This window comes from Anthonomus grandis, chromosome 6 (genome assembly GCF_022605725.1).
Source record: "Anthonomus grandis grandis chromosome 6, icAntGran1.3, whole genome shotgun sequence".
Classification (NCBI taxonomy): domain Eukaryota; kingdom Metazoa; phylum Arthropoda; class Insecta; order Coleoptera; family Curculionidae; genus Anthonomus; species Anthonomus grandis.
This window is the reverse complement of record NC_065551.1, coordinates 29,374,526-29,389,389: the sequence shown is the minus strand read 5'-3', so window position 1 is coordinate 29,389,389 and position 14,864 is coordinate 29,374,526. Positions and strand designations below refer to the sequence as shown.

At 28.2% G+C, this 14,864-nt stretch overlaps 1 protein-coding gene across 1 annotated transcript in view; it reads right to left on the bottom strand.

Annotated features, from left to right (window-relative positions):
* The window catches only part of LOC126737383 (uncharacterized), a 68,306-nt gene extending 57,703 nt beyond the window's left edge, over positions 1-10,603 (bottom strand). Inside the window, exon 1 of the mRNA XM_050442265.1 lies at positions 10,596-10,603. The gene's annotated coding sequence lies outside the window, so the exon portion shown is untranslated. The remainder of the gene's footprint in view (positions 1-10,595) is intronic.
* Between the last annotated feature and the right edge of the window lie 4,261 nt (positions 10,604-14,864).

The following is a 14,864-nucleotide window of genomic DNA, read 5'->3' as shown; positions in this document are numbered from 1 at the left end:
TAGTAATGAATAATTTTTAGTAATGAATTACTTAGATCGAAAAGTAAACATTTCAAACCTATTTATGAAGTATTTCCAGATATTCAATTACTGAGTATTTGTTTTGAAATTAAATTCAGCCCATAAAAACAGTTACTTCTTAAATAAATCTATAAATAAAAACTAATACAATATATAAAAGAGGAACAAATTAGTTAAAAAAAGTTGTTAATGCCTGGTATGTTACTGGCTCAAATTGCGCATTAATGTATGTAATATATAGTATATAAGCTCTTTTTCTTACACTTTGTTAAAGAATCTAAGACTTTCATTAATGGAGGTAACTTTATATTAATATCCGTACTATTTAACAATTTAAATCGGCAAGCACCAAGCTCTCGTGCGTCTCTACAAGAATATTCCTACACATAAATCATATTAAATTTTATCCAAGGGAGCAATACATATCATGTAAGCTATTTTTTAATTAAATGCCAATTAAACACGTACTCTAAATAAGATATTACTTAGAGTTCAACGATTACGATCGAATAAATTTTATAAGCCAATAGATAATGATTAATATTACTTTTTTACTTGTCGATACTTTTATGCTTTTAAAATATACTTATTCGGATTATGAAGTAAATATATTCTAAATACATAGGAAAAATAGGAATTTAATTAAAATAATTTTAGAGAAACCGAAGAAATATTTAATTTTACAAATGATAACGCCTCGTTTAACGTCTTTAAAAGATTAATTACCTTGAAAAGCAGGGCGTTTCTAAAAAGAGTATTTTATTTCTGGTATTCCATTGGTAAGGCCTTCCCAAGACTTCTCATCTAGAAGTAAAATCTTTTAGAAAACAAACCAACAGGTCCAACAAATTTACAGTAATTATTTAAATATTATATGCATAACCTAATTGGACATGACATTTCGGTGTTTAAATTTGATGTAACGTTTTTTATTATTTATCTATAAAATTGATTTTTAATAAATTTCTTTATGTTATTTGCTACTATTTTGTTACAGAAAATTTTTATCCTGTAAGTTTTGGGTAGCTATTGTGTACCTGTTTAAATATATACCATATTAATTGTCATTTCTATGCATACAAAAAGGTTAACAAATCTCTAATAAATAATGTTTACTAGCTACGTCCATTATGTTATCATCAAAATTATATAATTTCTCATAGGGACCTACAAAATGCTTGTAATGCTTCAGTAAAAATCTAATGGATGATCACTTACGTGGTTATGTAGAAGTCATATGTCATATGGTCTTTATGACTTCAACATAACCAGAGAGAGGTTTTAAATTTTGATTTATTACTTAGGTCCAAAAAATAAGAGAAGGATTCAGTGCTAGAAAAAAATTGAATCTTCACTATTAGATCTTTCCCATAATGTATTTATAACTCAATTACACAAGCTGCCCCTATACGCTTATTTGTCTTAACACAAGAAAAAGAAAAGAGCTTAGAAGGATTAGCATTATGCTACTCCTTAAAGGATTGTAACCTTTTTTTTAAGGTACCTCCGCTGGCCTTATAACTAAACGTGTAAAAAACTTTTACATATATTAGATTCTCCCTACGACGTAAAAACTTACTTACGAATAACAGACTTATCCTACCGACTGCGCCACTTACGCATTTTAGAACGTATAGTAGAACTTTATTTACTTACAAATAATTTATTAGGCAAGAATAAATTAAAAGTATTGTAAGGAAAACTTTTATCCTTTGCATTTTATTAACAATTTTTTTATGCCTATATTGTTTATGTAATTCTCAATTTACTCCAAATTATAGATACTTTCAGGGCTTGAATATTTAGTTACTATTAATTAGTAGTGATAACTTTAATATAAAGTCCTATGATAATTATTATCCTTATAATGACCAACAAGTGCGAAGCTCTCCTATATACTTAAACGCGTCTAAGAAATAGCCCTTAATATAAATCATAATAAATATTATCCAAGGGAGCAATAAATGTCACGTAAAATATTTTTTAATTAAAGACCAACCAAACACGTACTTTAAATGAGGTATTATATTACTTATAGCGGAGCAAGGTCTATTTATTTTAATATGGAATGATAAATTTAATATAAGTTACGTATACGGGCATATAAGGTGTTAATTTAAAAATGTTCCATTCTAGGCAAAATTAAATAAATTATTTATTCCAAGAATATTTTCTGTATTTATTTCTCCAGGGGTCTTTAAAGCAACTTCTATATTTAAAAACAGAAAGAAAAAAAAGCAATTAACTTAGGAAAAAGGAACTTGACTTTAACTCTTTAAATTTTAATAACTTTATAGAATTTCGCGTGGAAACTTTAAAGCAAAAATAAGAGCAGGGTGAAAATAATTTTAAAAAGTTTCTAAACACATTATTGACGTTAACGGAAATTTGTCTAAAAAAAAGGGCGTAAAAGTTTCCCTTCACAAATAATTTTATTTATTGATAAGAGACTGTTCTATACAACTGAGAGCAGGTTTAGAAAACAAGACGCGTTATATGTATCTAATTAATATTTATGGTGCGCCAGGTAAAATAAATACATGTATGTTATACATAAGCTGAATAATATATTTAACATGCAGCCAGCAATGTTTCTTTCGCAAGTTTACTAATAATAAATAATTACATACAATTGTTTGGACCGAAATCTGAGAAATCCATTGGCTTCGTATGTAGCATTGTGTTGTATTATATATATTATATAACCTTGATGCAGCCGTTACGATACATCTGCTTAAAAGGTAATCCATGTTATCTAGAGAAAACTGCTTCGGCAGAAAATTCCCATATAAGTAATCTCTGTTGAGTCATTTTGTGTTCATATAATGGATTTTTTTGAAGCACTTAAGTATTATATTCGAAGCTAAATTTCTGTATTTAAGTAGGAATTATAACGTGTGATAAATTACTTTTTTTTTAATTTTGGGACCTTTTTGTTTGAATATTTTAGCGTTTTCGCTGTTCGTTTAGGTATGAGTTAAGATACTAAATGCACAAAAATAATCGAGTGATTCATTTTACACACTTATTTACACTGTATCTATTTCCTCATATTTATTTCGATTTATAAGTTTCGATTTTGTCTTAGATATCTAGAGCGGTTTTTTATTAATTTTTTCATTTTGTTTAAATTGTTGTACTCTGTCTAAAGTAAGCATAATAACGGGGTTAATTAAAATAAATAAGTTTCTCATTATCGAATAAATAATCTAACCCAATAGTTAATTAGGAGTTATACAGACCACATTACAACTGTGTTGTTTTTGGTTGCTCTTTTGGTGAAAATGATGGATGATTTATTTCTGTATGGGAGGAAATCATGATCTGATTTTTATATGTATGTAGTATATTTTTTAGGTGCATTATCTTTAATATAACTGGCGAGTTGTTCCACATGTGAATTTCTACATATTAAAAGATTTTCGATATTTTGTGAGCCGAAAATTTGGTGGGTTTCTGATATTGTCTACATGATTGTGTTAAAAAAATAAATCTCTTAAATAAAATGGCTGACCCAACTCAATTATTTCTTAGACGAAATTTGCATTTAAATAGAGAATATATTGTATCAGAGTATATTAACTAACTGAACATTTTAGATATTAAAACATTAGTATTTATTTTATTATTGGGAAAATTGACATTCCCTCCAGGCACTTTTTTTTCTTCTTCAGTATTATTAAAATTTCTTTTAAAGAGCTTTTGAGAAACGCTTAAATCTGATCGTTTTGAAAAATGACTGCGGCTCGTAACTTCAAAGTAAAGGAAATGATTTTAAAAGCAAGGGAAATATGTTCAGTAATTTGAAGTTTAATTTTCTACAAATTATCTGAATTTTCATTTTCTTCTCCTAGGAAATTTCCATTTTTATTTCTTAATTAAATTTTTAATGAGAACAGCAACTGATCTTAAATATTAAACAATAGTATAATCGATATAACGGCGATTCGATAGGGATCTTTAATATTGAATACCAATAGAAAATATAACATAAATAATGTATTTATTAATAATTCAAAAAAATATATTATTTTAAAATATTTAATATTTCTTAAATCTTTTTCGGAATCGCTTTAAGAGGTCAAGAATGGATAAGAGCATCATCGAACAACTAATTACGACTAATTCAGTCGATGGTTTAATATTTCTGACACTTACCTACTTAGCTAATACTATTAGTAAATACAGGATACTCATTTTAACTTTAACAAAAGAAATTAAATAAATTGAGGTAATACTTTAAAAACTTTTTTATTATCGGCAAATATTTTTTCAGATAGTTTAGGTGAAAACTCTAACTTAGCAAATTTAATATGACTAATGCTAATCCTTTGAACATACTCCTGGAACCTAATGCTCCTTCATCCAAGGGTAATAATGTAAATTAAAATAACTGTACCTTATTGTTCTATCTAGCTGTTGGTTCCATAATATTTCTCGCTACAACATTGACAAGCAGTGAAAAGACACCTTATTATGATTATTACTTTACCTGTTTTTTGCACCAACATGATAACTACTTTTACTTTTATATTCTGCTTTAAGCATCAATAGTTCTTTTATTATGATAGTTTTTGAACCACTTAACTTCAAATGAGATCAAATGTATTTCTTTTAATTAACTTCTTTTTAGATTACAAATATCTGTATACATTGTGCTAATAAATTATTAAGGTGCAATTACTATGGCATTATATTCAAGTTGTCAATCAACTGTTTTGAGTAAATAAGGGCAGCCACAAAATCCTTATAAATAAGTCGTTAAAGCAACTAAATAAAGTTGTTTTGAGTTTTCAAGAGCGTCATTACTCAGCGGAATTGGTACGTGTCTGTCGCGTGCTGATTAATGCTTCTATATCAAAAGTTGTCTTTTTCCTTAACTTAACTTTGTCGTTGATGATAAATATTGATTGGTGTAAGAAAAAAAAGTACTTTTTTAAATACTTCGTCACAGTTATATAAAATATCTTAAAAACAAATATGTTGTAAGTATATCAAAAACATATAAGCAATTGTTGATAGTAGTGACTAAGAAACTTTTATTTAATCCGAGCTACTTCTCACATTAATTATTCAGGAAATGATCGATGAAATACGTTTCTACGATTTCGAGACGATAAGAGTTTTTTTTCCCGCAATTTAAAGTACTTCTGTTTAACTTTTTCTGTAAATAAAGTTCATTTCTTAGTTAACCAGTTAATCTTTATTATTTCTTATTAGAGTAATCCAGTGAATCGACATTTTACTTTTTATATAAGTCAAAGTCTTGCAAAAACCGATGAAATGATATAAGTAAACTTTAAATTAATCTCCCTCACTTCAGTCGTTGTCCGTTTTCGGACGTCATGACTCAATCGTGGAGGCTGCACAGTGATCCTTCGCCATGATTCTCTATCTTGTACCTCTCGCATTACTTGAAAAACTGACATTTGTTTGAGATCTTTTATTTGATTTATGTATCTCACTGATGACCTTCCTATGGATCTCTTACCATCAACTTTCTCCTAGATAATTTTCCAAGGTTTTCCATGCTGTCCCTTCATATCAAATGACCAAAAAATTTAAGCATGCTTCGTTAGATTGTTAGTAGTAATATTTCCTTGTCGCGAATTTTAAGTTCTTTTAAAATGGATACGCTGCCCTTGAGATTCTCAAGTAGCATGCCATTTCAAACACCTTAATTTTTCTTCGATACGTCGCATTTATTGTCAAGGATTGCCATACATACTTTGCAAAAGGAAACATTAGGGATTTCATAGGTTTCATTTTAGTTTCCTTACGGATACGATGGCCTTTACAGATTTTGACCAGTTTATCTAAAGCCATCCCAATTCTTTGTTTCTTATTCTCGTATATAGATAAATAACTTCTTCTTTTATCTCTATATCTTGCACCAGCTATAAGGATAGAGGAATCGTTCCTACCCGATCTATAATCATCAGGTGCCATTTGGATCTATTACACCACAGTCTGCATTCCATGCTCACTTATTTTCTTGTTGTAAGAGATCATATAATGAATAGCGTTCCGAAGGTTAGAGATCTTTTTTCCTCAATAGATACTCCACCCTCCCAGTCATCCAGAGCCCTTCTCATGATCTATTCTACGAAAATAATAAAAAGTATAGGGGAGAGAATGCATGCCTTTGTCCATTTTAAGGTTCTCTGAGAGTTCGTTTCCTATTCTTATTTGAACTATGCTTTAATCATATAGCTGTTTAATGAGGTAGATCCGATGATCCAGAACTCCCATTTGTTTCAAATGTACCATAGCTTATTAGTATATACCAGTACACTGTGTCGAAAGCGTTGCTGTAATCCAGAAAACTGATCATAGTCGGGACTTTGTATTCAAATATGCTTCTTAAATCTGTCTCAGGTTTAAGATTCGGTCTCTTGCTCTTCGATGTGACACGAAACCTACTTGTTCTAGGGCTATATTAGGAAGAAGATAGCTCTTGAGTCTTTCTTGTATGATGTGCAGTAATATTTTGCTTGCGTGATTTATTAGGGCGACGATTCTGTAGTTACTGTATTCCAACGCAAACTAACAGATGTTGGGCCTTTTTCGAGTAGTGGATTGTATACTGACTTCGTCCATTCTTCTTACCGTTTTCTTGATTTTCATACTTTTTGACAAATCTGGTACAGTAAGCTGATAGCTTTGTGGCCAGTAGATTTTAATGGGTGATTTTATGTTTTTATGTTTTTCCGGTGCTTTCTCTACTTAGTTCCATAGAATTGATGGTTTCAGCATTTGGAACTGTACGTTAATCCTTTTACATGTTATGAGATTTTACAGTATTGAAGCCATCTGCCTATGATTTCAGGTATCGTAGTCATCAGCGGTATCCTTTATAGGAAGATATTAGTGCTCAAAGGTTTTTGAGAGCATATTCCTTAAATCATTAAAAGGCTAGAAGTAGCTATGGGCAGTTTGTTTGCTTGCAACATCTCTGATGCATTGATGCCAAATGCTTATGTAGAAATTGCAAAAAAATACTTGTCATCTAATTTGACAGACACAAAACAATACAACTGCTTCTCCTCGATAAAACATCAAATATTTTCGTAAATAAACTATGATAAGATACTCTCTAATTAACTCGATATTCAACGTTAAATAAATGTAGGTAATGTATTTTAACGAAAAAGGTAATGACATGGGAACGCCGCTCGATCTCTTTGTGGATGCCACGAACACACCAGTGACGCTGTCAAAAAATATTTAAATAATTAATATTTATTAATAATAGAGTATACTTAAAATACAAGCAATAATATCATATCTATTTTAACGCACTTCATTAGAGTAAAGGTACCTACCTAATAAGAAGCATTTTTATGCAAATTAAGCATTTAATAGATTGCTTAATAATTCATGTTTTAAAATACAAATTTTTAATATTTTGCATAATTTATATCAGTTTTACACTACTTATTTTACATTTGGGCTGATTTTTAAGATTCCCGATTCTACGTTTATTAAGATACAATTATCAAGAACAGGTACCTCTGATGTAATATTTTGAACATATCCGTACTTGTATAAAGATCGGCTTTAATTGCCTTTTTCCATGGTGCGGTACAAGATATTCATTAATATACATACGAATTACCTATAAAATAAAAAAATAAACATTTCCTGCCTCTGCTATAAATAGATGTTATTGCATTAACTTGATGTAGCTATTTTCGTCCTATGTAAAAATAAACCTAAAAGAAGTTTAAAATTACTTTTAGCCCTATATTCAATATTCTTTTACGCGGGAAAGGACATTTTTTTGGTTGAAAAATAGGGATTAAATATACCAAAAATTTACACAATCAAATGTTAACCTATAAAAAGCAAGTAATTTTTTAAAATATCCAAAAAAATCCTCTTACTTTACCTTTCCTTTGAACGTCATTTTACCACTATTTAAATTTCTGTTAAAATTTTACGAGGAAATATTCCTCTTGAGCCTTAATCCGAAAACGACGGACCTTACAACAAAGCAATGAAAAGCTTTTTAAGTAATAAATTTTCAGTTTGATGCTAGTCCATGTACCCAAAAATAAATACATAAAAACCAAAATATGACAATATTTCTGCTTTTGTAAAAACTTCAAAATTACTTTAATTGCTTGGAAGGATTGCTTTCATCTTATGCAAACAATTTATAATAATTTTAATCGATTAAGCTTTTTATAAGTCGATTATTAATAATAAGTTCCAAGTATATATAAGCCATACACCCAATTTAAATTAAAAAGAACAAAAAATTCTCTCCCGGTTATAAATAACTGTTCATTCATTAACTGGGTTAATTTAGTCTGGCTATTTTGGTCTCGTGTTATACATTAGTCTTAACATAAGAGAAATTTTAATTAATTTATGACATTGCAATACTACCAGGAATTTACTTCATGTTAAATATTTGCTGATCTTAAATCGTCTAACTATCGATTCGTTGCGTTTTTTAAAATATAACTATCATGCTAAAAGTCCATTTTCCAAACGATCTTTGTTAATCAAAAAGCCGTGCTTTTGTAATAAAGTAATTTCTTAGTAAATTGAAATACATTTTCTAGGCAATATTGGTAATTGTGTAAAAAATAATAAAATCAATTGCTTAACTGCTGAGAAGGTATAAAAAATATAGAATAGATTTTACTGCTTACAAATATTAAGGTCTTTATTTAACTAATAGACAATTATAGATTTCTGTTTCAACAGGTTTTAATTGATTTTCGTGTGAAGTTGAATTAAGGCAGTAACTCTAACTGCATCAAAAAATAAGGAAAACACTACAAAATTAAGAAATGTTCTTAAATATGTATAAAATTACTTTAGCTAGTACGAAACTAGAAAAATGTTTATTTATCTAGAAATCATAGAAAATTACTTCAACCAACTGCTTGCAAATCATAAAAAGTATATTTCAACTACGATTTTTAGAAAATGCAAAATAATAAGCATTTTTTAAGATCATAATTATACATTTTATCATGTTAAATAGCATACATCTATTGTTTTTAAAAAATTATATAGTATATAAGTAAAATAATATATTTATGTACCTCAACGGCAACGAATTATATTAATGTACTACTCCTTGTTTTGCATTCAGAAATTGCAAATGTTTTTAAAACGATAATACATTTAAAGATTATTTAGATATTATCTTGTACATATACACAGATGCAAAAATTTTGCATCGCCTTGTTTTTATATATTTATAAGTTTATTTTTCGTATTCGTCGCATATTTGTTGCCCGACAAGTGTTAACATTTTTTTTAAATTATTAAGTTCAATTTTTGTTTTAATTATTAACGTTGAATCAAAGTTATATATGTTTGAGAATACAAGAGCCGATATATTTATATATTGAAAGTAAACTATATTAAAATTTCCGCTTATGTAAAGAATAAAAAATTACTTAACGTTAAGGAAACAAGAAAAACCATTATTCGATATGCATATAATATTTAAATTGCTTATATTACTAGATAATTAACACTCCTACAAATAACAGTTAAGAGCATGTTGATCAAATTTAATTTATTTGAGTGGAACTCCGGACGACATCAATCAAATTTCTTTGTATGTAATTAATATAACTTTTTTTATGGTTAAATATTATAAAATTTTACTGGTCATCCATCAAATGAATTTTTAATTTTTTTTATTATTTTACTATATTAATCTGTAAAAAAATAAATAAATTAAATGAGAAAAAAAAATCAGCGTGGAAATAAAATATCTGCTTGAAGAACAGACAGAAGGGTTAAAAGTAAAAAATTTCTGAATTATAGTAACAGAAAATAAAGTCAAGAGCCTGGAAGGAATTATTAATTCTTGAACTTTTAAAATAATATTATTCAGTAAGCTGAATATAATAGTTATGATCTGAAGATTGATACAAAAAAAACCTAAAATAGTATATAATAATATCAACAATATAGTTTAATGCTAATATAAGTGAAAATAGGAATACAGACTATAAACTTGCATTTGGTTAGTAATCATATCGCCAATTTTGCATTTGTGTTTTATGTTGGCTATGAAGGTTTATTGACATCAGTTTTAAAAAAAATACGGGCCCAAAAATATAAACATTTCATTATGAATCAGTGAAATTGCATTCCATAATATGCTATCGACCTTATGATACGACTGATAAATAAATTCCAGTTAACAATTTCGCATGCCATGACCATCATTCAATTGCCTTTTAAAGGCCAATTCGTTCAGCCCAAACTAATTTTTCAAAAATTATCTCAGGTAACATAAAAACGGTTGTTCTTAGAATAAAGCGATGAAAAGCTCTTTGTGTATTAAATTAAGATGAACTTTCAAGTATGATGCTGCGCCAGGTAACACAAAGGTGCTGAAATATGGCAACATTGCTGTTTGAAAATTTGTTTCTGCTGGTAATGTTAAATAATTGTGTTAAACCTACAAAGAAATCTGTCAAAATTTTATATTGCTATTTGATATTTGATATATATACAGTTTACACACTCATTTAGATAATTAGTGCTCGAGCATCTGTAAGTATGTAATCAAGAGCATCAAAAGGAAAGTTTACCTCTATTTGGCTGTATAAATCCCTATATACTGGATAATTATTAATTGCATGTAACGGTCCTTTAAAAGTCAGTTCTCCATATTAAGCACCAAATCTCATTAAATGCACTTATCGAAATACTATTGAACTCAAATAAACTGGCGCAAAAATGGTCTTTGATAATAAAGGAGCGATTATACTTATATACAGAAAGTTAAATGTAGCAATATTTTATGTAAAAATTACTAGATAATTAACACTCTTACAAATAATACTTAGGAGTATGTTTATTGCAATTTTAATTTATTTGAGTGATACCTCAGAGGACACGAATCAAATTTATATTTAATTAATGTAATTTTTTTTATTAAATATTATGAAAATTTTTAAAATTTTCTTATTTGGCTTTTTGTAATATTTCATTTTTTATTTCTATTTAAAACTAAATATTTCAAAATATTTTCTTAAAGAACATAAAACACGGCTTAAATAAATGCAATAATTATAATAATGAGAAATTAAGTTCCAAGCCTGAGAGGAATTAATAATTCTGGATTTAAAAAAAATTGAAATAATATTGTTCACTGAGCTGATAAATGATAATAAAGAATATGTATTATATAGGTATAGTATTTTTAAAAACTACAATAAATTCTTGAAAAAACTATATAGATCTTTTTACAAAACTGATACAAAATCCTAAAATATATTCCAATATTAATAGAATAGCCCTAGTAGCATTCTCTATTTATAAAAAATATATTTTCTTAATATTTGAGAGGCTAGGCAAATATTTTAGAAATATTAAAAATAAATATTAGTGTTTTGATATGTACTACATAAATTCTGTCTGTAAATATTCTGTTTCGGATTCTTATTATATTGTCATTTTTGTAGATGTATGTTTAGCATTTTTTATAACAGTGAGTTAGAGTCAGTGTAATCGTATTGTAAGTATTAACATTTACAAACATTTCATATTTATGTTTAAGTTTAAAGGAGGAAACGAATTGAGATAGAGTCAAAATCTAAAACTTTTTTGTACAGGAACCAATTTTTTTTTACTGAAAATTTAACTGTAATTGCAAGAAAAAAATGACTAAATTTCCAGATAGATCTCGCTAACATTAAAGTTTGTCCAGGCAGTTAAAATAAGTGTTTTATTGCTTCCGACAGTTGAAGTCTTTTTTTTTGTCTCTTGAAAGCAGTTTTATCCTAGAAACTCTAGTTTCTTTAATTTAAGTTGAATTTCAACTACCAAGAAAACATTGCAAAAAATTTAAATTTTTCTAGAAAATATCATCAAAATTAATGTTTTTTCAGGCAGTTGAAGTAGTTTTTTCCTACAAATCTACATTAAACAAAAGTAATCTACCCTGGAGGTTTAGGGAAAAAAAGAAGATAAGTCAAAATAATGAATTTTCAATGACTATTTCATCTAGTTTTTGTACGTACAGACACTTTAACACTATGTAATTTCATATGTAATCTTTTAACACATTTTTTAAGAGTTGTTTGACACAGTGATTAAGTTGAAATGAACTTTTATTTTATTTTATAGAACTAGGATAAAAGAAAAATTCTATTAATATCCTGTACTTTCTACATTCTATTTACAGGCTGCTTTTTAATGAAATACGCATTTCTTAAATTATATATTTTTAAATTATATTAATCTAGTTGCAAATATAATTTAAGTGTAAAAAAATTGCATTATTTATTTTTTATTTGAAAGGAATATTCTTTAACTCTAACTTCAGCGCTTAAGGTTGAATGAGATTAGTCTCATTTTTAATCTACTAACAACGTTGTATTTATTGTTATAAATAAAATTTAGTTGTCAACAATGTCATATCGCTCAAGCATCATTTAATTGCATTTTAAAGAGCAATTCGTTCAGCCCAAACTATTTTTTTAAAATGATCTGAGATAACACAGAAATGGTTGTTCTTAGAATACAGCGATGAAAAGCTCTTTGTGTATTAAATTAAAATGAACTTTCAAGTATGATGCTGCGCCAGGTAACACAAAGGTGCCGAAATATGGCAACATTGCTGTTTGTAAATTTGTTTCTACTGGTAATGTTAAATATTATCTACAAAGAACTCTGTCAGAACTTTATATTGCTATTTGCTATTCTGACGCATTATATCCATTTTACACACTCATTTAGATAATTAGTGCTCGCGCATCTGTAAATATGTAATCAAGAGCATCAAAAGTAAAGTTTACCTCTATTTGGCTGTAAAAATCCTTATATACTGGGTAGTTAATAATTGCATGTAACGGTCCTTAAAGTCATTTCTCTAAATTAAGCACCAAATCCCAATAAATGCACTGAACGTAATACTATTGAACCCAAGTAAATTGGAGCACTCGCACTGGTAAAAAGGACCTTAATTCACAAATTAACAACGAAACTTCCTCCTTGTAAGTAAAGTCATTCTCTCTCCCGACGAAATAAATCCGACTGATTTGGTTTTACCCCCCAAAGTAAGACTGAGACGGGCTGATGGCAGGCGAAGTCCGATTTCATGCGGTCGCCCTGGTGGTGTACACGAATCTTCATTTCTCGAGCTTTACGGCACAAGCTTGAAACGTACGAATGGCTTTTAATTGAAATTAATTGATAAAAATTTATTCTCGTAAGACGGCTTTGTGTAGCGATTATGCAGCGGGAATATCATCGGATTCTGTATTAATCGCGATGAGCGGTGGTTCTACTAGACCCAATCGAACCGAAGCACGACTCATTCGAGCACGAAGTCACCGCTTGTTCTGTGGACCGGTACGACCTATTCCGACTACGGTTCTATCGTGAGCTTTAGTCCAAATGACAATACATAAATATGTCTTATGTCACTTGGTCTTGAAACAAATAATAAGGAACAAAACGAATATCTTTATTTATATCAATGTTCGTTTTATGATAAAGTTACGCAATAAAGCACTTAAAAAATTTAAAGCAACTAAAAATCCGAATCATTGGGAGTACTGCAATCACTTCGCAATTTCACAACTTCTGCTATAGTTGCTGAAAATAAAGCATGTTTAAATACGACTTTTTGACAGGGCAGTACCAAACATTGATGGAAAAACATAAAGGAACTAAATAAACTAAATAAAAAATTAAAACAGGGCAACAGTAAATTTGTTTTTTTAAATACTGTAAACGATATGGATATTGTAAATATAATTCAAAATATTAAATCGAATGCAACCGGCCCAGATAAGTTGAATTTTATTATGTATTGTTCCCCTTATTTAATGTCTCATATCACACATTTATAAAATCATTGTTTAAGTTCTCGTGTGTTTCCAGAAAGTTGGAGATAAGCAAATATGCTCGCTTTGTCTAAGTCCACCGAAGAGAATTCAACGATCTTCTCTGTTTTACTCTTTCTTTTTTACCCTTTTTATCTAAGAATATCGAAAAAGTTATACAAATTTAAATTAACTCTTTTGTCAATACTAATAACATTTAACCTAAAAAGAAATCATGCTTTAGATAGAGGCAGAGCTATGAAACTGCAATGGCTGAGGTAACAGATACAATTGTTCAATCTTCGGATAGAACTGAAGCATCCCTTTGAATAGGCTTTCATTCACTTATTTTTCATTACTGTACAGTTAATATGGAACACTAAATGTTACTATTATTATTATTATTATTATTATTTACAAGCATCAGTAGCAAAATATAAATTATTGATATCACTCGATGGCGGCGCGTGACTTTCTAAATTGCTACCAAGATCAGATGTCAAAAATTTAATTTAAAAAAATGGTTATTTTAAACCTCCTTAATATAAGTTTTGACTGATCAAATATTTTAATTAAACTTTTTTTTACATTATTTATAGTAAAAATTGGTGGTTCAGGCGACTGGGTCACTTAATATACCTCATCATATGCTATGAGTAATCTAAGGCTGTGGTATAATATAAAACAAATCACTGTTCTCAAACATTATTATAATAATATATAAAATCGCAAACAAATAATAAAACTAAGCCTAAACATTCTGTAAAATATCACAAATAAATAGGAAAAACATATTTTGAAAACTATTGTTTATATTTTAAGTAAATTTAGCAAAAAGGTTTTTTCATTAATTCATTTAAAAAACGTTTTTCAATAGAAATTAAAAAATTTGACGATATTGGATAATGTATTTGAGTATTTTTTTGGCACGTCTTAAATTCTGAAATGTGTTACTTGCGAAAATGCATTATAAAGTTTCGGAAATTTTAAATATTGATAAAGTTTTCGTAATTTTTTTAGCATAAT